This window comes from Neofelis nebulosa, chromosome 11, assembly GCF_028018385.1.
Source record: "Neofelis nebulosa isolate mNeoNeb1 chromosome 11, mNeoNeb1.pri, whole genome shotgun sequence".
NCBI lineage: Eukaryota > Metazoa > Chordata > Mammalia > Carnivora > Felidae > Neofelis > Neofelis nebulosa.
This window is the reverse complement of record NC_080792.1, coordinates 26,917,217-26,942,187: the sequence shown is the minus strand read 5'-3', so window position 1 is coordinate 26,942,187 and position 24,971 is coordinate 26,917,217. Positions and strand designations below refer to the sequence as shown.

At 53.6% G+C, this 24,971-nt stretch overlaps 2 long non-coding RNA genes across 3 annotated transcripts in view; one reads left to right on the top strand and one right to left on the bottom strand.

The window, feature by feature from the left end:
* The window catches only part of LOC131490112 (uncharacterized), a 43,863-nt gene extending 33,156 nt beyond the window's left edge, over nt 1–10,707 (bottom strand). Inside the window, exon 1 of the long non-coding RNA XR_009250950.1 lies at nt 10,542–10,707. This is a non-coding gene — a long non-coding RNA (uncharacterized LOC131490112). The remainder of the gene's footprint in view (nt 1–10,541) is intronic.
* Nucleotides 10,708–19,040: 8,333 nt separating this feature from the next.
* LOC131490111 (uncharacterized) lies at nt 19,041–24,700 on the top strand. Of its 2 annotated transcripts, XR_009250949.1 has the most exons (3): nt 19,041–19,399; nt 20,072–20,193; nt 21,789–24,700. It is a non-coding gene; the product is annotated as an uncharacterized LOC131490111 (long non-coding RNA). The 2 variants fall into 2 exon arrangements; XR_009250948.1 differs by having other exon boundaries at nt 20,072–24,700.
* Nucleotides 24,701–24,971: the final 271 nt, after the last annotated feature.

Sequence of the window (24,971 nt, the reverse complement as noted above, 5' to 3'; positions counted from 1 at the left end):
TTACCCTTGGGAAGGGCAGTTCCAGTGAGGTGGAGGGTGAGCGGGCAGTGGGATTGCTCTGTGCAGAAGCTGGGTTCTGAGGACCAGAAAAACAAAACAGGCTCCCTGAGGGGAGTTGGTGGTATCGTGATGTACACGGAGGCTGTGCATTTACAAGGAGGCACGCAAGGATGCGCGCTCTCTCCCTTGCACAACTGACAACTATGGGAGGCTTTTGAAGCCACACCCCTCACTTACCTCTTTTTTTCTCCCTTTACTCCTACGGAGACAAGATCAAAGCACAAAAAATTTTATAAATTTTTTTTTAACATTTATTCATTTTTGAGAGACAGAGAGACAGAGCACAAGCTGGGGAGGGGCAGAGAGAGACAGAGACACAGAATCCGAAGCAGGCTCCAGGCTCCGAGCTGTCAGCACAGAGCCCCACGCGGGGCTCGAACTCACGAACTATGAGATCATGACCTGAGCCGAAGTCAGATGCTCAACCGACCGAGCCACCCAGGCGCCCCAAGTGGAAAAGGTCATTCTAATCCAGTGCTTTATTTCCCCAGATAAGACTAGATCTACAGTAATTCAACAGCTCGTTCAAGGTTTCAGAACAAGCTGCTTGTAGAGCCCGGGACTTCTGACTTCCGGGCCAGAATTTGTCCATTCTCTCTCCTCCCTGTGTGCTGAAGATGCCCTGATATGGGACCCCTGCAAGGTCTGCCTGCCCAGCTGGGCCTTTGGCTTGAACAATCCTGTTCTAATTGGATCCCTTGAGGCTCTCATTCTGCGACTTGATGTGTTAAGACCCTACTCCCACAAAATCAATGCATGCCAGCCCTTCCCAGTATCTGCCTGCATTCTAATGATGCCTTCAGTGCTTTAACCATGAACTTGGGGAAATCTTCTGAGGGTGGGGACTTCAGCCTTGGGTGAAGCAGATATTTGGGAGAAAGTAAGGCATGTTGGTTTTTCTTAAATCCTTCTGGGAAACGTGCGTGTGCGTGGGGGGTGGGGGTGGGGTGCTATCTGGAAAGAACAAAGGCTGTTCAAAGCCATATCCCAAACAAGAGGGTGTGTTTTCCCATTCAGAAGGCTTCCCTACCTGTGGAATGCTCAAGCACTCGCCACACCAGCTTTCAAAGCAGATGGGTATTTACTGCGCACAAATGTTACATTGACTTTGGAATGTTCTCACATGTGCTCTTGTGGATTAATGAGCTCCTAATATTGTGATAATAATCATTTTCCATAAATATGCATAGTCAGCCTTTAAAAGTGTCACGTGGGGTAATTATTAGCTGTCTGGGTGCTAATCGCTCAGGGAAAATGTTTACTTGCGTGTGAAACGGAACCTGTGTTTGTTTTGTTAAATGCACTGCCTTACAGCAAGCCCAGAGCAATTACCCGCCTGATTTAAAGGGACTTGGATGCCAGGGAACCAGAGTTGAGGGATGAATCTGTGCCAGTTATCTTGGGGCCTAATCCAGCTTTCAAACCTCATTCACAAGGGCCTGTGATGTGTTTGGCTGGATTTAGTCCAATAAAAATATTCTGAGAACCTACTGTGTATCAGAGATCTTGGAAAGGGCGCCATCTTTGAAGCTAGTCGAATGAGCCTAAGTCCTGGCACTTTCTGCCTTGGGGTAAGATGATTAACTTCTCTACCTGAGTTTGCTCATCTGGAAAATGGGGCAATATCCACCCTCTAAGATTTTTAGGAGGTTTAAATAATATACATAAAGCACCTAGCACAAAGCCTGAGATGTGTTAGGCCTTCAGCAAACATTAGGTCTTTCTCTCTTCTCACACACACGCTACGGCAGACACATGGATAATAAATGTAGAGCCCACACCTTCCTGGATCCTTCCAAGTCAAGTGCCCATTAGACCAAGTCCAAGGAGAGCGTGATGAAAGACATTCTACTACTTGGTGGAGGATGCAGAGGTAGGAGAGGTATCATCTACTTAGGAAAAAATCAAGAATGAGTTCAAATCTTCAAGGAGACTTGGTCTTGCCCACCGACAGAGAAGATGGCCTGCTTTGGACATCTGCATTGTGCCCGTCACTGATGCCTCAAATTTTTCCTTTTGTCAACTCATTTCTGTGAGGCATTACACTTTCCTCACCCACCTCCCCCACCCAGGAGTGAGACAATAAACCCCCAATAATTCAGGGTGGAGAAATGCACCCCAGTTATAGGGCAACAGGATAAAGGGGGCTGGGATTGAGGAAAGGGGGATTTCAAAAGGCACGGAGAGGGGAGACGAGGGGAGAGAAGACCGTCTTGTTATATGGGCTGCCCCAAATTGTCCACGTCCCTCCTGCAGGCCAGAAAAGAGAACGTGTGAAGGACAACACAGGAGGTTTTAGAGTCCAGGCCCGGAAGTGGCACGCACACTTCTCACTGCCCTCCATCGGCCAGACTCAACCACACGGCCTCAACCAGCTGCAGTCAGGCTGGGAAATGAAGTTTAGGAAGAGAAGAAATGGGGGTGTAGTGACAATTGGCCATGTGATATAAAAGTCAAAGGGCCAAAGGGAGAGACCTGGAGGGAAGGCCAGGAGCCTAATGTCCAGATCTTACCCGGTGCAGGGTCAGTAGACTTGAACATCAGAAGAATAGAAAACAAGTGTTTAAGGATTGTTTGCACTGGAACCAAAAATAATCGTATAGCTTCAGAGATCTGTCAATAAAGGGCCTTCCTATGGATTGACTCCTAGTCCTCAAAATATGTGTTGAAGCCATAACCCCTGGCCCCTGTGAATGTGACCTTATTTGGAAATAGAGTTTTGACATATGTAATAAAGTTAAGATGAGGTCATTAGGATGGGCCCCACTCCAACATGACCGATGTCCTTATAAGAAGGGGACACGACAGAGACATATGAGAAGCTGGCCATGTGACAATGGACGCAGACATTGGAGCGCTACATTTCTAAGCCAGGAATGGCTAGCAAATACCAGAAGCCGGAAGAGACAAGAAAGGATTCTCCCCTACAGGTCTCGGAGGGAGTGTGGCCTCACTGACACCTTGATTTCTGACTTCTCGTCTCTAGAACTGGGAGATGTCAATGTCTACTACCTTAAGCTGCCTGTTTGTGGTCCTGTCTTATGGCAGCCCCGGGGATGCTAATCCACTGGGCTAATCCCCGGGGATGCTAATCCACTCTCACTGGCCCAGGGCTCAGGACGAGTCGATAGGAATGGAAGCCAAGAAAACTCTTGGCCTGGATGAAGCAGGAGAACGTCTTGGCTGGGATCTTGGGAAGAAGACATTAGATGGGGAAGAAGCAGTTGGCCATGGAGGGATTTGAACGTGATCTTGCCTGCAGTGTAGAATTACCAGGAGGCTCTTCCCAAGGCAGGCCTGGAATCTACCATAGCTTGCCCCTCTCCCACCTCTTCCCATGTGACCAGGGGAGGACCCCAACCTGGTCTTGACGTTAAAGGGGGTCTTAACGTGAAAGACTTTAAAGAGACAAGAGTTGACTCCTTCTCCGGCGTTGCGTAGCCAGTATTGCTAACTTCTAGAAAATAGAGGAGCCCCAGGGAAATCTAATAACAGCCCTACTTAAGAGCACACGACAATTATTACCTCCAACTGTGAGGGAGGCTGAGTAATTAAAAAGGGTTCTTTATTTTGATTAAAAAGATTCCTTTTAGTGTTTCTGAATCTTTAGTGAAAGCCTAGAACTCTATTTTTAGACACAAAACAAGATACGTGGCCAGGGGCACGGGTGTAATTTAAAACACGGGATGAGCATTTGTAACCTGAAAAATGAGCACGCGCCCCCAGTGGCCCCCAGATCGAGCCCAGCCCCACCCAATGGCTTTCAGAAGGCACAGCAGCATGACAACCCCAACCCCACCGCCTGGATTAATAGGAGGCCCAAATTAATTGGTTTTAATCACTATAAATTTCCTTCCCAATAAAATTTCAAGAATTTCCAATCATGCTGATTTATATGTGTAATTAGAAATCCATTCACAGATGTCACACTGCTAGGTGGTGGGTAGTGTAAGCCCCGGCTTAACTCCAGCTAGGGGCCTGAGCCATGAAAAACGATAAGGGGGAACTTGGCAGGAAGCTGGGACACAGAGCACGCCCCCACCCCTGGAGGCTCCACCCCCAAAGTCACGCGGGGGCCATTGACCAGCAGGCATAGACTTCGCCTTCTCTGGCCCCCAGCCCTTCCCGGCCTGGACAGGAGCGGACCAAAGGGGCTTGGCGTGTACCAAACAGGCTGAGCCGGGATAAGTACATTGGGTGAAGCCACCCTCACAGCCCCCAGGCCTCCCTTCTGCCCAGAGCAGCAGTGAGCGTAATCACCGTGGGAGGAGAGAACCCCAAGAAGAGGGAAAATCAGCCTACCTACAGCCCCCTTCCGACAGGCAGATTATTGTCTTGGCAAACTGTCCATTCTCCAGATCAGGCAAATGCAGGCTTGCATGCAGGATTGGCCGGCACACTGGCTGGACTTCGAAGTCCTGCTCACGTTCCCTCCTCCTCTGCGGCTCCTATCCCTTGGGCCAGGGGCCCCGTGTCACAGAGGGAAGTGGGAGCAGGGAGGAGAGGACAGAATGGCTGCATCACCCTTTCCCCTCCGTGACCAAAAGGAATGGGAAAGTCTACAGGTGAAGGGAGAGTCATCAAGAGTTTTATGCCAGAAATTCACCCGGATGGAGACTGGTGGGGAGAAGAAAGGAAAATGGAAATGGGGGCTCGGAGAGGCTGTGTGGCTTTTCAAGATCACTCGGCCAGCACAGCAAAGGGAAGAAGGGAAGGAAGTGGACGTTTATTGAGCATCTATCAGATGCCACGTGCTCTTTGTGGGTCCCCCTCGCTGGAACCCTAGTGAGTCCTGGAATCCTAGAAGGACAGAAAAATGAGGCTCATATAAGTCAATATTAAATCTCTTGCTCACAGGGTCACAGCAGGCTGGAACCAGAGCCACGGGCACTCACCCCAAACACAGTCAGCTTTGCTGCCATCTCTCACCGCCCCGGGGCCCAGCTGCTTCGAGCATCACCTGCAGGGGAGTGGGTGAGGGTGGTTAGCAAGCCGGGGGTGGTTCACAAACGTCGGGGCAAACAAGTTACTGTTTGGGCTACAGCAATCTATGTCCCAGCTAGGCTGCGGCAGCCTGCAATTTGGGACAGAGCCCCATGCCTCTCTCTTCTCCCACCCATTGTCCCATACAGGGTGCAACTTGGAACCACTTTATCAGCTTGGCTCTGAGTTTAGGGTTCAGGGCAAAGGACGATGGGTTTTTGAGGTATAAGAAGACTGTGGCACCAGGAACCGCTCACTGAGGGAAGACGCAAGGGGCCATTCATTGGGGAGCTGGAGGGTGTTAGACCCCAGTGGGAGGGCATAGCAGGATCAGGGCATCGATAAGAAACGCCCTTTCTCTTCCGCTCGGTTTCGGCATCGACTGAGAAATTAAGACACAAGAGCCTGCCAGAGGGAATCCAAAACGACCGAGTTCTTAGTAAAGCCAGCTTGGAAATACGACTTGAGCCACCAGGCCCTGCTTACTTGACTCCCGAATTAGACACGGATCCTCTCCTCCCAGGTACGGCAGTGGGCCTCCCCCACACTGGGCTGGACCTGCCTCTGTAAACTGCCCGCCGGGACGGGGAGGTGAGACCGCACCTGCCAGCAGAGGCCAAGCTGAGAAGAGAATGGACGCACGCTTCCATCTGTAGAAGCCAGCCCTCCCCTACGTCCTAATGCTGGCACTCCTGTCCCGCGGGCCAGGACGGGAGCTCTGGAGTGGCTCCCCCTACACGCTGGACAGGCACGTTGACAAAGGGAAGGGGGCATTGGTGGCCCTGAGGTCAGACCCTGCCAACTGTGCCTGCCATTCGTGAAGACCCACCCTGGTCTCTCTGCGGACCACAGGGACCACCACCTGGGTCTCAGAACCACACCAGCCCTCCAGTGCTCCCCCACCCAAGCCCACCCCACGTGACACAGACACACTCAGAATTGTCTTCGATAGTGCTCGGTCTGCAAAAGTGATTGGTCGGCTTGCCCACTAAGCCCGCCTCCCCAGGAAGAGAGAAGAAGATCATCTTTGTATCAGCCTGATCCTTTAATGTGCCTCAAAGCTGCTGCTCGGGTCTAAAGCAGACCCCGGCCCGAGCAGGGAATGGGTGGAGAGGTCTTAATGGGGAGATTAGTGTCTGCCCAGGCCGTGCCAGAGCAGGGTCCTAAGAGGAGATTTTAGAGGTTGGGCAATTTTTAAGGGCTTAAATGTTTGATAATGTAGGGCTCAATTGCATTTATACATGTTGGGGTCTCGGCAGCAATGTACCACCCCGGGCGTAATGGATGTTGCAAGATTTGATTTTAGTAGTTTAAAAATACCCAAGCAGTCTGCAGGCTAATGGCCATTGGACAGACTCATTAGTGTATCAATAATCGTTCGGCATTCTGAAATCCTTTTAATGCTCTGGGAGAGCAAGAAGTGGGCTGTGGGAAGGGAAGAAGGTCATGGGGGAACTTGCGAACCAGTTAAACAAGCAAAGACAATGAATGGCCTGGGCGTGCTCTCCGCCACCCGTGGACTGGTTTAGACAGCAGTCGGGTGGGGGGGAGGTGGGAGGGTGGCGGGGGTGGGTGGGGGGAGCTCTTTGTAACTGCTCGGGGAAGGGATGTTGGGGGAAAGCTGAAACAAAGCCTCGTGCAGCCCGGTCACAGACCAGCAGTTGAAATGGATTCTACCTCCCCCTTGCTCTAGCCACCTTGTTCTTTGCAGCCTCATGGTTTCCACATTTTCTCCTCCTCACCTTGTCTCACGACCTCACCCGGTAGAGTGATTGCCTCCAAACCGCTGACTTCCTGTCCGTCCATCAAGTTCCCATCTCTGCCCAAGCCCTCGCCTCCTTTGCGGGCCACTGGGCCTCTACTGTCGCCCATGACCTAGCACGTGGTTCTGTACCATTACTGTGCATCGCCCGCCCCCCCCCCCCCCCATTGACATGTGAGTTCCTGGCCAGTCACCGTCCCTGCCACATGCTAGGTGCTCTGTCAGGCTTCCAGATTCCAGCTTCCAGATCAAGCTCTGGAAGGATGAATAAGCCTTTGCAGTCTGGGTGGTTAGTTGCGAGGCTCTGCCGTTTGAACGGGAGACAAAGATTTCCTGCAGCTCCTAAGCCAGGACTCCAAGGAGCAGAGCATATGATCAGTTTCTCATTTTGTACCTTAGGAGTCCAAGAAGCAGCCTTAGGAAAGAGAGAGTTCTGAATACCTTTGCAGATGAAGTGTTCTATTGTCAAAGATGCTCTTCAGTTCCTTCTAGAGCAACGTCACTTCTGCATGGAGCACTAAGCGGTAGGGACCAGCAAGGTCTAGGCCATGGCCAAGACACCCCTCTGCGTCCTGCTCACTCCCACCCTGGCTGGAGTCTCAGGGGACCTAGCTGGGCCGTGGAGGAGAGGGGGAGGGGATGGAGGGCAGTGGGGAGGGGATGGAGGGCAGTGGGGCGGTGATCTGCACAGAATCCCTGGCCTGCAGCCTCGCTGAAGAAAGGCCCACGGAAACCTCTGAGCACTACTGAGCCTTATCAGTTTGGCCCCAACGAGGGTGCCTGCTGGGTCATCACTGTGCTGAAAGAAGGACCTCCAAGACACCTGCCCCGCACATCTTGTCCACATCAGAGCACCAGCCACGCTCCCAGCTTCACCCTAGGACAACCTCGCTGGGCAGGGACCAGGTCTGAGGGTCTCCTGCTCTGCAACTCAGGGAAACTGAGCAAGGACAGAACGCAGTCAAGAAGCAAACTTGAAGTCAACATTACTGCTCTAGGGGAACACGGTGAGTTAGCTGGATTGCCTGTCTCTCCCCTTGTGGCAGTCTGGCCTCATTCTTCCCATGAGTCCTGAGCAAAACTTCCTCCTGCTGGAAACAGCCCCTGCTGAGCTGCGTCCCACCACTGCTCATCCATCCATCCATCCATCCATCCGTTCACCTGCTCATTCCATCCTTCCTGGGCGCCTTCCATATCCTGCTCAGCCCCTGTCCTCACTACATGTTTGTGAGCACGAGTGTGTCTGCTGCCCATCTACGTTTTGCTTCCATGGTTTCTGGGGGTGCCCTGGCCCCCCTTAGATCATAAGCTTCTTGGTAGGACACCCCATCTCTAGGCTCTTACCACATCTGTCTTTCATCCACTAAACTTTGAGCACCTCCTTTGTCACAAAGGTAAATAAGAACACACAGTCTGGTGTGGTGATGGATGCATGGCACCATCCATGGGGGGACTACAGGGGCAGGGGAAACACAGAGAAGGAGTCCACTAAGATGGGGGTCTTGGGGAGGCTTTCTGGAGGGGGTGGTAAGGGAGCTGAGTCTTAAAGGATGGGCTGCAATCCCCAGGCACAAGGGGCGGGTGTGGGGGGAGTGGTAAGGTTTGCCAGGCAGGGGGCACAGGAGCGAGGCCAGGAAGATAGGAAACACCATGGGCTATTGGGGGCCCACTGACTGGAGCTTGGCCTTGTGGGCAGAGAGCCAGGAGCGCTGAGATGGCGGGAGAGGCAGGGGGCAGATCCTCTCCTCACTCAATCTTAGTGATCCTCTCCTCACTCAATAAATAGATTTATTCCACAAATCTATTCTCAGCCAGGGCTCGCTCTAGGGGGCGAGGACACACCAGTGCTCAAAACAGACAGTGCCTGCCCTCCTGGAACCTCATTCTAGTGGATGGAGAAAGTCCATTCACACATACACACACACACACACACACACACACACACACACACACACGGGCGCCTGGGTGGCTCAGTGGGCTGAGTGACCAACTTCGGCTCAGGTCATGATCTCACAGTTCGTGAGTTCAAGACTCACGTCGGGTTCTGTGCTGACCGCTCGGAGCCTGGAGCCCGCTTCGGATTCTGGGTCTCCCTCTCTCTCTGCCCCTCCCCCACTCTCTCTCAAAAATAAATAAGCACTAAAATTTAAACACACATACACACAAATAAATACATAGTGTGTTGGGGCGGGGGGCAACATTTTACAGCTGTCAGGGGAGGGGTCTTATAGATGAACACTTTCAGTAGATTACTCCAGGCGCTGGCCTCCTGTCCTCACTAAGCAACCGAGCTGGTCGGACGAAGACAGACAGACCCAGCTATCTCCAACCCCACCTTCAGAAGTTGTCCTTGAGAGCAGCTCCCACTGCAGGGAAAACTAATAAGGCCGGCATTTTATGATCCCCCTACCTCTGATGGCCAGAGGCAATTTGAAGTCAATAAAAGGTACGCTGCTCCGAGGGTGTTTTATGGCTCGTCAAACCGTAAAACCCCATGGCCGTGTGACCAAGGTGCTAGAAAGGGGCCACCGAGTGGATTCAACAGCCTCGGTCCAGGAGGACTTCCAAATTAGGATGGCGATCGACCAATTACAGGAGGAGGGAGCAGATCTATGAAGGAAGCCCCCTGAGCTTGCTGGCTATGGGGCCCAAGCTTTGGGAGCCCCCTCCCCACAGACCGAGCCCTCCCGCTATGATTACAAGAACCCTCGAGAATCCCTCACCTTCTGCTTCAAAGCACGCCTCATCCTGCCCTGGGATGTTTAAAATCCCCTTCCCGTGGGCCCAGGTTTCTGGCCACCAGAGACCTGTGGCCTAGTGCAGTTGCTGCCTTTCGGTCTGAAACTCACTCCACCCACCGCCCATTGACTGTGACCTTGAGCTAACCATTCACTGCACTTCAGGCTTCTCCTTTTTCAACAGGGGTAATGATGCCTCCACGGCTGGCTTGTTTAGAGACGCTGGCACCCAGAAAAGGCTCAAGACTCAGAATCTGTTGCGACAGGAGAGGCACCACTTCAGCTGAGCGAGAACTCAAGCCCTCACATCTCTACGCGATGTCACCGAACGCCCTTGGGACATTTTCTAAGAACGTCCATCCGTCCACCCACCTACCCACCCATCCACCCACCCATCCATTCATCGATCCTTCCATCCTTGCATCCGTTCAGCAACAAACACTGGTCACCGTCTCTGAGCCAGGCCCTATGCAGGGGCACCATGCTGAGCCCGTACCAAGCCTCCACCGGATGGAGGTTACATTCTAGTGATGGGAAAGAGGTAATCCATGTGGGAAGCTCAGGTGGGAGTCCGTGCCATACAGAAAGATGTAGCAGACGTAGGAAAAGGAGGACACCCTGTTTTCAAGGGGGTTGCATGCTAATGACAGGAAATGGACAACGACCCATGAGCAGATCAAATACGCGTGGGTGTGCATGTGTGCATGTGTGTGCACACGTGTGTATGTGTGAGTGAATAAATAGGGTGCCCTGACAGAGAATAATGGGAATGTCACTTAGATGGAAGTGACAGGCCAAGGACTGAAGGACGGAGAAGGAGTAATGGAGAGAGAGAGTCCAGGCAAGGGGAAGCCCCTGCAGTGGGGAGAGGGACAGAGATGCTGCAGAGAGCCGGGATGTGTGGAGGTGACAGGGGCGTGGCAGGAGAGGAGGGAGGAGGCAGAGAGAGCCTGGCCTGCCGGGAGCACCGTCTGTGCCCAACCGGCCCCGCGTCTCACCTGATCTTCGCGGTGCCTCTACTGTCCCGTTGCTGCTGTGACAAATTTCCGCAAACGTAGGGGTTTAGAGCAACACGAACTTATTCCCGTACAATTCTGGAGGTCAGAGGTCCACAACGAGTCTGGAGGGGCTGAAATGAAAGTGCTGGGCGGGGCTGGTTCTCTCCGGAAGTGCCCGGGGAGAATCTTCCGGGCGCAGAGGCTGTGATGCGCTTTTTGGTTCCTCTGTTCCCTGCTTCCGCTGGCTTCCTGCTCTCTGACTCTGGCCCTTCTGCTTTCCTCTGAGAAGGACCCTTGCGATGGCATTAGGCCCATGGAGATGCTCCGGAGTAAAGATCGGTCTGAAGAGCCTTAACTTAATCACATCAGCCCTTGAGTGTCGTGTAAAGTAATATGTTCACAGGTTCCTGGGCTCTTTGGGGGCCATCATTCTTTCTGCCACAGGGATGTCTGGTGGTCCACGTGTGGCTGGCAGGGGGCTGAGGAGGGCTGCAGTTTCCGGGGCCCCCGGGGTAAAGTTATAGCTTTGGACCCTAAGCCAGAGTTACCTCTCTCTGCCCACGGGGTGTCCTTTCCACCCTGAGGTCACTTCCTTGCTCTGCCATGGAGTGAAGAATTCTCCTGGGGGACGAGCCACCCCAGCCCGACCCACCCGCCCTACCACCATCGAGGCTCAGGCACCGCCTCCCTCAGGGTCTCCGTCCCGGGGCCCCAGCAGCAGCAGTTCTCTGGAGAGGAAGTTCTCCTCTGGCTGTCCTCACCCCTTTGTGGCCTGTAGGAGATTCCCCTTTCCCGGTGCCCCCGGAAACCAGCCTGTGGCCCTGGCTTGGGGGCCGGGCCCCTCTCCCAGCCTGCCACCAGTCACCTCTCCTCGGGGCCCCATTGAGCCACGTCACCTCCACTCCTCACTGAGGTCTCACGTCCTATGGGCACCTTCCCTCGCCCTCTACTTATTTAGCCAATAAAGAGGTGCAACGGCAGGATGCGGAGACACTGAGGACCGCTCATCACAGGTGGGAGGAAGAGGTGGGTATCAGGCAATTTTTCAGGGAAGGATGGGGGTGAGGACTATGGGAAGTCAGAGGAAGGACACACAGCTGGACCAGGTATGGGGTGGCAGGGGGTGGGGGGGATACATTTCCGGAGAAGGAGGCAGCAGGTGAATCTGGCTCCAGCCCTCAGTGACCCTCCCTGCTCGGCACCTGGTGAGACAGCACCCTGGCTTCCTTCAAACAGTCCGTGTGGGTGGCCATTTTGAGGGAGGGATTCTGGGCATGACTTCAATCGTGCAGGGCAAGACAGCAGGTGCCTGCACGATCTGAGCACCTGCCTGCTCAGAGCCAGAAAGGTCTGGAAGGATGGATGTAGAGAGGTGGAGAGGCAGTGGGCAAAGGGCCAGGCAGGCCCCTCCCTTGGCTACCCCCTTCTCTGCCCCAGCTAAAACCGACCCACCCACCCCCACCCCGCCCTCATCGATTTTGTAATCACCAATGCCCCTGGCTCCTTCTCTTCCCACCTACGTAAGCCAGGAGGCCTGGGCGGCTGCTCCATCAGGCATTAGGTTCAGGCATTAGCTGGCCTTGTGGCTCTTCGGGGAATGCTAATGCACCTGTTCTTTCTGGAAGTCAGTTCCCGCTGGCCCTCCTTTGCCATCTCCTTGACTCTACCCGCCCCACCAAGCCCTCGCTGACCTCTGCCAGAGTGTTCCTGAAATGATGGGCCATTCCATCTTCCCTCATCCCTACTTTGCAAAGCCTAGGACACGCGTCCACGAAGCTGCCCTCGCCTTACCCATGGGTGGATCCGAATCAGCGGTGGGCCAGTAAAAGGGGCAACCACCAGCTCCCTGGGAGGAAAAGCCCTGATTTGTAGTATTGGCCAATTTCTATGGTGTGAATAGCCCTACTGTGGCCCATGTCAAGTCACCCATGGACTGCACGCAGACTTGGGAGGGGATGCCATAGAACTGGCTCCAGCACACGCCCAGCCAGGCAGTGTCGAAGCGACCCGCCAGCCCCACGGCCTCGCGCTGCTGTCTCCAGCAGCCACTGCTGTGCATGAGGGCAGGGCCTCTCTGAACCGGGATGAGGTGTTAGGGGTATGGCCTTTTGAGTCAATCTGATCTAGGATGAAATCCCAGTTCTGCCATTTAATAAAATGGATGGCTTTCGGCCGGTTGCTTAACCTTTTCTTATCAGTGAAATAAGATTAATGTGACTTGTATCCCAGACACGTGAGCATTACGAGCTCCGTGTACAAGTCACTTCGCACAGTCGCCTGCGTAGGAGGCATTCGGTAAATGTAGGCAGCAGTGGGGGAGTGAGACCCGCGGAGCACGGTGCTGTTTGGGAGTCTACAAGCAAATGCTGAAGGACACCCGGCACCCGGCATAGTCTCTGGAACACTGTCCGAGCCCTGTGCAGGCCTCTTGAGAATTAGGTGGGGATTGGATCTTTGCCTTAAGATTGGAGAGACGTTACCGCTGTATCTCATTCGCAAACAAAAAAAAGATCGTCTGTACATACAGAGTGAGTGATCTTGCGACTTCATTTTGCGATGTCAAGGGCATCAAGAAGCTCTCCTGTCCCAAATAATACTTTTCGCACCTGCTCAATGACACCGGAAATTCCGCCGTGTGGCCTCATTCTAACACCGAGCTGGCAGCACGCACGCAGATGCAGAGTCCGAGGTCACCGGAGGCTTGCTAGCCAAGGGAGGGCACTGGGTGTAGGGGACTGTGTGTGTAGAAGGCGAGACCAGGGGAGGGGCAGGGCTCTAGACCAACGTGACGGTGTCCCAGTTTTGCTCAGACGAGCCCCAGTCCAGAGGGAAGGTGATGACAGTGGCTCCCGGCACCTTTGTTATTTGGGAGAATATTCAGTCTGGGGCAGTAGAGGACGGACAGAGACCCACGCAGCTGGGAGCCGGCACACGGGCAGCATGGGCAGTGCAGGATCCAGGTTGGGGTGATCCCTGGGTTCCAGAGGGGCTGAGAATTTGCTAAGAACACAGGCTAGTTTGGTTTCCTTAAGCTCACACGTCACCTCCAAGATCCTTTCAGTGACATCTGTGGGCAGGGGGGAGGTGGAAAGAGCAGGAAAAGTAGCAACAGGAAGAAGGCGTCACTTAGGAGTTTGGTTTGAAATAAAAACTCTTACCCGTGTCACGAAGTGGGGCCAGGAAGTGATAGGAGAGGAACCCTGACTTAGAGGAAACGCTAAGCAGGAAGAAGGGGGAGGCGGGGAGGCAGGAGGAAGGGGAGAGGAAAAGGCAAAGGAAAAGGGAAGCCATGGAATAACCCCAGGGAGGGGAGGAGAAGAGGCAGGGGAGGCAGCAAAGGGAGAGGAGGAGGAGAGTGGGATCTGCGAGGGAGGAGGGAGAGCCGGGAGGGTGAGGGGCACGGGAGGCGGCGGGAGGAAGCGACGGAGAGAGAGGGCTGGAGACCTTGAGAGTCTTACATTTTGATCAAGGCATGACTGATAACATTCCAGCGGACCATCTTTCAGCCCCCTTGTTTGATGACAAAGCTCATCCCCCGTCCGCCATCCATTATCGGTTCTCCCTCCCCGAGGCGAGGGCATCAATAATGCTCCCTCTCCGCGATGCTGTGCCTCCCCCATGCCGCACGCAGGCCTGGCCATCGCTGGTGGGCATTCCCGCCGCACATCATTACCGCCCGGACCCCATCCCTCCCCCCACCTGCCTGGCGGCTGACCACCCTCCCCAGATGCCTCACTCCCGCAGGGAGCCCCTCTGCGGAGAGCTGGGCCCCGACCCCGGACCAGACGGGCAGCCAGTCTCCACCCGGGCTGCTGGATGATCCCTGACATCGTGGTACCAGGGCTTGATTTTTAAAAATGATTGTTTAGTTTTGTCTTGTGTTAATTAAGAGGGAGGCTGAACTTCCCCACTCTGGTTGGCTCCTCCAAGAGACCTAACAGTTTGAATTTGAATGCAAACATCCTCAAACATCTGTTGCCGTAATTTGGTTGGATTAACTGTCTAGTTTGCTGGGCCATCTGCTGTCCTCCCCAAACCCCATCACTGCTCTTACCCCCGCTGGGCTGGTATCTCACCTGGCTGCCCCTCTACAGGTGGAAGAAGGGGCCCAGAAGGTAACCCCAGGTCAAAGCCACAAGTCTTCTTCCAGAAAAATCTGGAAACAGGCTGGCCAGGCCCGACCAGGTACCAAATGCCAGCAAGGGGAACCCGAGGAGGGAGGGTCATGTCTAGGCAGCTGGGAGGCCAGACCTCAGAGCTGTGTGACCTAAAACAGGTTTCCCTCCAAGGCTATCTGAGCCTTTCTCTCCAAGGCCAGAGCTGCCGTGCCAGGATGCTGGGATGACGCCCTGAACGGCTCTAGGAGCACTGTTCTCTATGAAAGGCATCCCTAGAGTTGTACAGTAGACAACCCGTGCAGCTGTATTGGGCAACTTTGCACTCAGTCCCTGCAGAAACTGTCTTGAGCTGACATCAGGCTCCCAAGCTCCCTACTCTGTCTCTGCAGAAGCACAGCCCAGGATGCCCAAGCTGCTGACCACCTCAGGCAGAGGGCTGCCTCCCAAACAGGATCAAAGGCACAGGTTTCAGGAGTCCTGCAACCTGCTTCAGAGGCCTCACTTGGGGACACTGCGCTGCCATGTATGACCTCAAGGCTCGTTTCAGTGGAGTCCCAGCCGGGACGTATTGCTTGGCCTTGCACTTGAAGTGGGGCCGGCTCAGGTAGAGTGAGGCAGCAAAATAAGCAAAAGAGAGCAGGGATTCGGATCCTGGGATTTGCTCTTCCTCCGCAGCCCCCTCACCGGACTCGTCCTCTCTCCCCCCACTCCCCTCCCTGCGGCCAGATCTCTGTTCCACGGTCCCCTTCGGCTGCATTCACCCCGTGACCCATGCCATTTTCTGAGCCCGCATGCCTCACTCCATCCCTGCCCATCTCCCAAGGTCCAGGTCAGGTGCCTCATCCTCCATGGGGACCCCCAGAAACGATCTCCCTGTTCCCAACGCCCATGACCTCTGTGAGGGCCACCCAGGTAACAATTGCCATCTACTTCCTCGTATTACTTTCATTGCTTTTCCATCTGCACCCACGAGCTCGTGCTTTGTAAGCACGCACGGCTGATGAATGGATGAGGGAATGAATGAAACCGTCTGACATCGGCATAGCAACGAAGGCCCCCGCACCCCTGGAAAAACCGAGTGCATATTCCACATGCAGATGTGGGACCTACAACCTCCCAACACCTGTCACCGATTCCAGGGTGTGCACAGGTTGGTGACTGCCACCGGGAAGGGGTCCATTTCGCTGGATGCCGCGAACAAAGTCAGACAGTTAATAGAAACCTATTTCTAATTGCTTGACATATAATAGATACACCTCCAACCAGCTGAGACCGCCGGATCCCATTCAAAGCCCTGCTTCCTGGCTTACACCTAAGCCTTTCATGTTTTATTAGAGCTCTGCACATTTCATTTCCTTTTATGTGCAGAAGAAAATGGACCCTTGGTTCTAGGACACTCACAGCACACTTTTACTTGTCAAAGGGCAGCTCTGTAGGAAGCAACCCCCCTGCCTCAGATTGGTGAATTCGGTTTCAGCAAAGGTGGAGAAGGCAAGGGTCACTCTCTACCCCACAGTCTCATCCAGGAGTATCAAGGTCCCGACTGCGTGCAGGCCAGGGACGGATCGGATGTGGACAGGACAGGGCGGCCCTGTTCCCCGGCTTGCGTTCCTGCTCACCGCGAGAGCAAATCAGCACCCCAACATCTCCCAAGTTAGGAGCTGCCGCTAATATCTCAGCAGAGTGGAAAACCCAGCCAACTGTGTCCCAAACAGGGCTCTTGTGGCAGTCCCGTGGGTCCCTGCCTCCCTCAGCCTCTCCCAGCCTGGACATTGAGACCAACCACAGCCACACTGGCAAAATACCAGCAACCTTGATACTCTCCCCAGCCTGGAGCAGCCTGGGATCCATCACCCTGCTGATGCTGGGGCACTAGCTGGGGCTCCCAGTGGCCCTCGGCTCCAGAGGGGGCCGAGCGTGGCAGGATTTTCTCGGAGCAGCACGAGGGGCTTGTCCCCACGAGGAAGCCCAGAATGGTGCATGACGGGTGCCACGGGGCCACGGCAGTCTGGTCGCCTGAAACCACACCCCTAGTCACAACCACACCCAGGTTCCTGCCACAAATGGACTGCTCTTCCCAAAACGTGGCACGGAGACGCGTTCGCCTCAGACGTGACCCTTGGCCAACACCCAAGACTCTGTGGGACCGGACTCCTCAGAAGTGGACCTCCAGGACACTGGGGCACAGGCTTGTGGCTCTCTGTAGCTGACCAGGGACTTCAGCCTTCACTCCCTGTGCCGGGACCAGCGATGATGACAAAGCCCTTGGTTAAATCTCCACGTGTTGGCAACAGTGAAGTTTTAAGCTTTATGAAACCATGGCCGTGTGTGAGGGTCCACCTTGTTGTGTATCACCTGCGTTCAGTAGCAGGAGCCTCTGAAGCCACCTTTGAGTCTCCTGCATGATGAGTCACCTGTCCCAACCACATAGCACCATGTGGCAGAGGGGCATTTCACCCCCAGCGTCCAAAGCCTGGGGAACCTGAATGAACTGTGTTAGCCCCACGGGTCTCCCCGGTGCCCTCCTGGCCTCGCCGCTCCGTGTTGGGACCTCCAGAAGCAATAAGAGTAGAAGAGGCAATGACCTTCCCAGTCAGACAGGGTCGTGTTTCTCTCAAGGGTAAATGAAGGGCTGGTCTGCGAAAGCCTCCAAAAATAACAACTGCCGTTAAAGCATTTTAGAGAGAGGGGATAAGGGTAAGTATAGAACTGGACCCAGACCAAGGACAGCAGCCCCACTGGCTCTGTGTCTGGGAGGGGAGAAGCCACAGAGGGCAGTGAGCCCTGTCACCTCACTTTAGCCACACGAGTGGGCAGGGGCAACGTGAGCCCCCTCGTCAGCCCATCGTCACCTTAAAACCTTCTGTAGATCACCAGGGCTCTTAGGATAAAGACCAAAATCCTTGGTGGGCCTGGTCCTGCCCACCTCCAGCCTCCCCGTGCACCAGGGATCCCTGGCTCAGTGCAACCCCGGTGTCCCCCCGGCTCTCCCGCCCTCTGCTCACATGCAGTCCTGTGCCGTGTCCCTGGGGGAGCCTTGTCTGAGCTCCAGAACAGATCGCAGGCACGGCTTCTCTCTTGTAACCGTTGCAACCACCGGGATCTTTCTTCCGGTGGTGGACTATTTGATTAAATATGCCTTCCTCTGGACTGTCAGTCCCGTGAAGGCAAACTGTGCGGGTTTCGCCGCGAATGTTCTCCTCAGCAACTAGCACCGTGCCTGGCACAGAACAGACCTGTCTGTTGCACAAGTGAATGAATCCAAGAAAGCTTCATTAAAAAGCAAAGGTTCAGGGGCACCTGGGTGGCTCAGGCGGTTGAGCCTCCAAGTCTTGATTTTGGCCCAGGTCAAGATCCCAAGGGCAGGATTCTCTCTGCCCTTCCCCGACTTGTGTGCACAGGTGCACACGCTAAATAAATAAATAAATACACACATACGTAAAAGCGAAGGCTCAGAACTGGTGAGATGATGGGCTGGGCCAGACACGACCTGACAAACTGCAGGCAGGGGCAGGCTGTGGCTTTGGAAGCATGAACCCCAGGCTCAGATTCTCTGACCTTGTCCAGCCCCACCCTGACCCCAGGGCCTGGTGCCGCACCGTGCACGTGTCTGCAGTTGACAGTTCGCATGGGACAAAGCGCTCTCGTTATACAACACGCTCCAGGGCTATTGTCAAACAGTCCCATTTCTCAGATGAGAAAATGGCGTCACAGGTGCTAAGTGCCAAAGTCCAATGTGAGCCTAGGGTTTCTCCCTACACATGGGACATCATTTTTTTCACCCGCACCCAACATGTAAACGATTCCCTTAAACCCCTCTGAGCACCATTGTCCACTCTCCTATTTTCTTCGACCTCGTGACTTAACATATTTTTTATTTCCCTACTACCATTGTAGTAAATATTTCAAGATAGAGGACCTAAGTGTGTTTTACTGAAAAAAATGCTTTGGGGTGCCTGGGTGGCTCAGTCGGTTGAGCGTCCGGCCTAGGCTCAGGTCATGATCTCGAAGTCCGTGAGTTCGAGCCCCATGACAGGCTCTGTGCTGACAGCTCGGAGCCTGGAGCCTGCTTCGGATTCTGTGCCTCTCTCTTTCTCTCTCTCTGTCCCAACCCACCCGCATCCTGTCTCTGTCTCTCTCAAAAATAAATAAACTTTAAAAAAGAAAAAAAGTTTTATTGAATGAAGTCCAAAGCTTAGATTCTGCTCATCCCTCTAGTTAATTGATAACCAATTGATAATGTTCGATTTATTATCCCCATTCAGTCCCATCCTGCCAGACCTCCTGCTTCTGGATGACTGTTCCACCGGCCACATGACAAAAAGCACACGTAATCTTTCCGTTCTTTGTCTCCAACCCCACATTTTCCAAGATACTCGGGCTTTAAAGGCATGAAGACCTCATATCCATCTCCATTATCCTGTTGGTGACAGAGTGTCTCCCAAAAATCGTGTGCACTGGAACCTGAGAATGTGACTTTGCTTGGAAATAGAGTCCTTGCAGATGTAATCAAACTAAGATGAGGTCATTTGTATCCTTACAAGAAGAGGAAAAATTTGGACACAGAGACTCACACGGGCAGAAGGCCATGTGATAGAAGACAGATCGGAGTGGCCATCTATGTGACTAGGAGCACCAGGGACTGCCAGCAGTCACCAGAAGCGGGAAGAAGAAGGGAGGATGGAGATTTCCGAGGGAGCACAGCCCAACCTTGATTTTGGACATCCAGCCTCCAGAAGGGTGAGAAAACAAATTTCTATTGTTTCGAGTTACTCAGTTAATGGTGCTTTGTTACAGCGGCCCCAGGAAAGTAACAAAGTGACCATGACAATTTTTTTCTTTGCAACCCTCCTGAATTTTACCATTTTCCGCCTTCGTCGTTATTGAACCCCTCCTGTATGCAAAGCATAAGGTTAGGCTCTGGAGAAGCAGACCTCACTAAGGTCAGGGAGTACAAATCCACATCCTCAAGAAGCTTAGGATTGAGTCAGAACTGGAAGATACATCTGGAAACGGCCCAGGTTAAAAAAAAAAAAAAAGTGTGCAGCGAGGGCCCATGAGGGACAAAATATTTGCCAGGGAGTTCAGAGGACAGGAGAGTCTCTGTAAAGAAGGTGCTTTGGAAAAGAGAGATTTAAGGCACATCTTTAAGGATGACATCGAATTTTGCTGAGTAAAGCTGAGACGGACGTGACGTGGAAATGCAGAAGTATTCCATTTGGGGAATGGCCAGCCTGGCTGGGGTGGGGAGTCGCGGTAGAGGTGGCTGGACAAAAGGAAGGAGCCTGGATCACAGAGCCCTGGGATGCCACACTTAAGGCTTAGGGCTGGCCCCGAGAGGTGGGGTGGAGGGCAGGAGAAGAGCACTGAAAGCCTTCTGCTCTGGACTGACGTCATCCCGTCATGCCTTAGGGCAGCGGCCAAGCGGCGGTTGTTACCGATAAAGTCCTGTTGAAAGAACCAATAGAAACGATGGTTCTGTAGTTATGCGTTGGAAACACACTTCTCCGCTCTACAATTGGAGTAACCACACAGTGAGTCCACTGCATTGTTTCTTCCCAGACAAGACTTGCCCTGGCTCTAAGGAAGTGAGCTGGGGGAAATTTCGGGCGGGAGACGGGGCACTGAGTCATGCCATGGTCTGGGCATCGGTCAGAACAAAGAGAAAATAGCCCTGTGTCACTGCAAAAGTGGGATTCCCGTGATCAAAGTGCAATGTGTACCTCACTTTATCTAGCACATGGCTCCAGGGGAGTCTAAATGCTGGGCTTGGGAGAGCCCTGTCCTTCCAGATGCCAGGACAAGTGCCCGGCTTGCCCAGGGACCCTCTCATTTGGCTTCTGCACAAGTTCAGCACTGGTGTTTAACTTTTCTCCCTTTTTTTTTTTTCTTCCTCCCTGTTATTTAAATGGTTTTAAACATGAAACTAGGCCAGGAAAAGGGGGTGGCATTGTTTTAATAATTAGCAATTATGATCGCTGCAATATTAATTGCATATTTCCATAGCAAACACGTCCCCAGAGGGCCAGGGGGAGTGGTGGTTAGAGACTGCCAGAGCCTAAAACTGGAATTCCTGAGAACAGAAAGAGGAGAGGAAATCAACTTCTTCCATTTAAGCAAATTACCACGGGGACTGCAGGGCCCCTCTAATTAGCCCAGCTTGCAGGAGCTGGTGAACAGGCTGGTGGGAAGTCTCGCTCGGTACCGCCGGGCCTGCCCGCGCAGGCCCCTGCCCCGTTATTTCTTTTATTTTTGTCATTTGGGCAAGACAGCAGCTTGTTTCCAGGGGGGCAGCTGGGCCGGGCTGGAGGCTGACACTCCAGATCTCAGTGCCCCGGGCCCCCAGGCTGGGACCCCGGGTTCATTTGTGCAAATCCTGACCACAGAAGGGCAAAATGGGACAGGACCGCAGGCAATTCCGCGTGGTGGCGCTCGAGGGAGGCTGCGGCAGGGGAGGCCACGGAGCCTGCCTTTCCGATTCTGTGACACAGATCGAGGGGTTCAGGGTGGAACGGGGGTGGGGGGAGGAAGAAGCAGAGGGCGTGGGAGAAGCAGGTGTGACGGGAGGAGAGGGAGAAAGGAGGGTCCCCAAGGGAAGGTGGTGCTGTAGAAAGAAGCAGCAGCCGAGAGGGGCAGGCAAGGGAGTAAGGGGGCCTGAACTGCAGGCATAGGAAAGAAATGAGGGAGAGCGGGGTAGGGATTAAAACGAAAAGGCAACGGAGCCGTCAGGCCGAAGGTAAGATTAATCAGAGAAGACTTCCTGGAAGCGGGGTCCTTCATGACTGCTTCTGGGGCTCTTTCTAACCCACACACCTCCTCCCCAGCATCACCTTTCATTAGCCACTGAGTTCTTAAAAGCAAACTTCCTAACAGAGGCAAGCTCCGCCTGGCTGTGTCTGTGGCCAGGGTGCCATCTCCCAGAAGGGGGAAGAGTCCCATCCACCTGCTCCTGGTCTGTTTCACAGGACACATGGTCTTCGTTTTAAAGTATACTTGCTAAGCAAAACTCCAAATTCACAAATAGAGACGTTACAGGGTAATAATTCTCATTGTAAAAGGGTTCCCCCTAAGGTGCCTTTAAATGGGGGGGGGGGGACCCTCCCCCGTGCATGGAGGCGTTTGTTTACAGATCATCGACTCCTCGATGGAGAAGCTGGGAGGCTTGACGGAGAAACTTACGCACAAAATGTCTCTGGCTGCTTCCAATGGAAAAAGATAAACAATGAAAATAAAGCGAATGTGCTTCAAGAGACGGGAATCCAATCGTGCAACGGTAATGATAGCGATAATACTTGATGCATACAAGTGCCCGTCGTTTCGCAGAGCTCTTCATGCCTCCTGTCCCCCGCCCCAGCCCCTGTCAGAACAGCAGTGGGGCCATCACCCTGTGCATTGGCAATGCCACAAGGAAGGGCAGAAATCAGTCCCAGTGGGCAGGTGAGGATACGAGGCCCAAAGGTCTTAGTGCCTACCTGAGGTCACACCTTGCACAGGCAGACTCTGAACCCCGCCCACACTTGGTGTTTCTGGGGTTGTTTTCATCACCTCTTGCCCCCCGTGCAGGCGAGGGAGGGATTCCCGCCCTAGGATGATAGGGACAATGGGACACACGACACCCAACACCAGACAGGTGAAATGGAGAGCAAGCAGTCCCTTGGTCACAGATGCTCAAATCCCGAGAGCGAGGATGTCTCACGCTGTGCAGAGCCACCCAGGGGGATGCCCTCGGGAACAGAGGGAACAACAGGGGCTGTGGAAGGCAGGCTTTGTAGTGGAAAGAGGGCGAGATGCCCCCTGGTTCCTGAGGGAAGGTGTGACCCGCTTGTTTGAATCATTCAGGGATGAGCATGACCAGAATTGGCCCGTGGATAAGGACAGTGGTGTGGTTGGGCACCCTTATCTGTGGAAGCAGGGTGAGGAAGGGAACATTAGTTTAGATGCTTTGGGGTCCTCCCAATTTCACCAGCTGCCAAAGCAGCACCTTAGTCAGACTTTAATCTCAGGCCCCGCACCACAGAGGTCCCCTTAGGGACAAGACCCCGTACCCGTCAGCACCCTGGACAGCCCATGTTTCAATAACATGGCCAAGGGCTTCTAAGAAATGATACCACCCAATGCCCAAACCAGGTCAGGAGATGATGTGTCCCCAAGGCAGCGCAGGGCCAGCGGCTCTGTCCCAGAGCAGCTTCCCCCGCCCCCACCGCCCACCCTGGGCTGGGCTGGGTGGGTTATGGGAGCCCCAGCCCATAAAACACATTCCCCTCCCACCCCTCCCACCTTCCTCTGTTAACAAGTCTGGAAGGCTTTGCTCACTCTGTGTGTGTACAAACATTACCCGGTGTATTTTTGATCTTACTTATCCCTGGGAATCCATCTCAAAGCCGCCTTTGGAAACTCCTAAGCAGGATGTAATGCGTGGATTTCAGCCTCTGCTCGATAGTTTGCAATGTAGTTATTCCCCAAGCCTTAGCATGTGGGAGGAAAACAACCGAAGCAGAAACATGTTTAACCAAACAGCAGCTTAGGGGTGGGGGGAGATGGGGAAGGGAGAAAGAAAGGGAGGGACAGAGAGGGGAGGCCCTGGGCAGCCCTTGTGCCTGCTTCTTCCAAGAACTTGCTAAATGATTTCTAGAAGCTGCCTGCCTCAGCCCCAGAACTGTCTGGGCTTCCTCTGGCCAAGGGTGCCTGCCGGGTGCTGTTGGCAGAGGGAACTATGGAGGGAGGTCCAGGGGCGAGCAGCAGGTAGAAACATGGAAAAATGCTCCTGCCAGAACATTTGAAAGTACTTTGAAGTTTAAGGAGAAAAACATAAGGACATAAAACATGATTCCACTACAATAACTCTACGAGGTAAGCATGACTAAGGACAAAAATTAAACGGCGATCAAGAAAAATCAAAGTGCTTTGTAATAACTGGGTGGCGGGTGGGACGTTGATTTCCCCCCCCCCCCCTTGGAGAAGTCTTCTATTATAATAATAGTGTTTGGGTAATTATAATATTTTGGTGTGATTATAAATAGTGTTGGGGTAACTGGTAAGAATCAGGAAGGAAAAGAGAGTGTGGTATCACCCCTCTGAGAACTAGTCATCCAGATAAAGGGGCCACTTGAAGCCATCACGCAAATATCTCTTAATTAAAAGAAGTCAAAGGGAATGCTGGGTAGGCTTGAAATTAGGGATTGGTCTGTAAGCAGAGGTGGCTTCTGGAAGGAGGAAGTGCCAGAGATAGAAACAGCCACACTGAATCTCTTTCAACCCACCCTCTAGGCAGGTCAGGCCTGCAGGAGTGATCGGTTTGTCCCGGTGTCTTTTATCCTTTGTGGAGGGCCAGCGCCCCACCTCGAATCACCTAAAACCAGAGCTTACGTGACCGGGTCCGAGCCACCCCAGGACAGGAGGCTGCAGCGGGACAGACGTAGGTGAGGAAGTCCAACCTGCAGCCACCACGGCCACCAGAATGGCGTGGGAGCCTTAAGGGATGAGACGAGGCTCTCACCCGCTCCCTGCCGAGCTCTGGGTGCTCAGTACGTTTCTCCAATACACGTCCACACTGGTGGCCACGCGTCGAGATTCCAGAGATCTCCGGACCCTGTGCTGAGGGTCTGGGAGAGGCGGCAGCCATGAGAGCTCCAGTGCCTTCGTCAGATGGATGCCACATAGACAGCGGTAACTATTTACTGGATGGAACCGGGAGGAAACAAGGCCATCAGGAGTGCTTCGTGGCTGAGGCATCTGACACAGAGGTGACAAGGGCTGTGCTGGGCCTGCAGCTGTAGCCCCTGAAGTCTTACCCAGTTCCTCATAACCCTTGATCCCAGCTCCCACCACACATCTCCCAGCGCCACTTCTGTGCCCGGCCAGCTCCCCGGATCCCACCTCTGCCCACCCCTTGCTTATCACGAGTCAGCACACCCTAGGCTTCTGGTGAATCGCTGTCCCCCACTGAATCTGTGTAGAGGACTTTGCACTGTAAAATCATGTTATACTGTATTGTATTCTCCAATATTGCTGTTATTATACACTCCAATATTACTATCATCCCCAATATTCTTATTATTATCTCCAATGAGTGGGTTCGTGGTCATTATAAGAGTAGATATCTGCGTGTGCACGGGCCACAAAGGTGAACCGAGGACGGGTCCGTGCCTAAGGGCCAAGTCCATCTGGATGGACAAGGTCAAAGGCCGAGGAAGGTCAGAGCTGAGTTAGAACCTGAGGAGCCAGCTGGCGGCAGGCAGGAAACAGCAATGGTGTGGACAAGCACAGGTGTTCAGTACTTCCCTGCTGAGCAGAAACGCACCGCGGATGCTGA